The sequence below is a fragment of the Odontomachus brunneus genome, unplaced genomic scaffold (assembly GCF_010583005.1).
Source record: "Odontomachus brunneus isolate Ranch 3 - 2012 unplaced genomic scaffold, Obru_v1 Obru_scaffold_314, whole genome shotgun sequence".
NCBI classification, from domain to species: Eukaryota; Metazoa; Arthropoda; class Insecta; order Hymenoptera; family Formicidae; genus Odontomachus; species Odontomachus brunneus.
This window is the reverse complement of record NW_022639764.1, coordinates 51,262-51,986: the sequence shown is the minus strand read 5'-3', so window position 1 is coordinate 51,986 and position 725 is coordinate 51,262.

Sequence of the window (725 nt, the reverse complement as noted above, 5' to 3'; positions counted from 1 at the left end):
GCAAAGAAACGCAATATTCAGAATCAATAAAGAATCACCGTGCGAAATTCTAATGTATACAACGTTAAAAAGTATAACAAATTGCCAGAAAAAATATGTCTCGGCAAATCACACGTTTATCATCGCACTAACACAAAAGAACGCATGTCTATATTCTACGAGCAGCGAGCAAACCGCTCACATCCAATGTCGCGAACAAATATATTACAAAAAAATTAACAAAACAGGACTAATAAACATTAAAAAGCAATGCAAATTAACAGTAGAGGATATTATATTACAAGCACAGGGTACTATAGAAAACACGTTAATACAAACACACATACCAGAATACAACATAACGTTAGAACAAGAACACATAAACACAATTAAACATAAAAACGAAATATTACATGTAAAACCGAACAAAATAATACAAAATCCGTCAGAACTAGCGGAACTCAGTAATAAAATAACACAAACATATTACAATTTAGAAAATAGATCAAACTCCTGGACACATTACAAAAACATAATTTATACTACAGCACCAAGCGGAATAACGATAATAGTAGTAATTATATTGGTAATAATTGTAATAAGAAAAATAAAACAGAAAGCAGACCCACCAATAATAATAGAACGAAACACGAAACAGCGAAATACGAGAATACGTGCTAAACCAATAATACCCACAATCCCTGCACTAGCACGCAGACACAGCTTATGCGAATAAGATATAAACA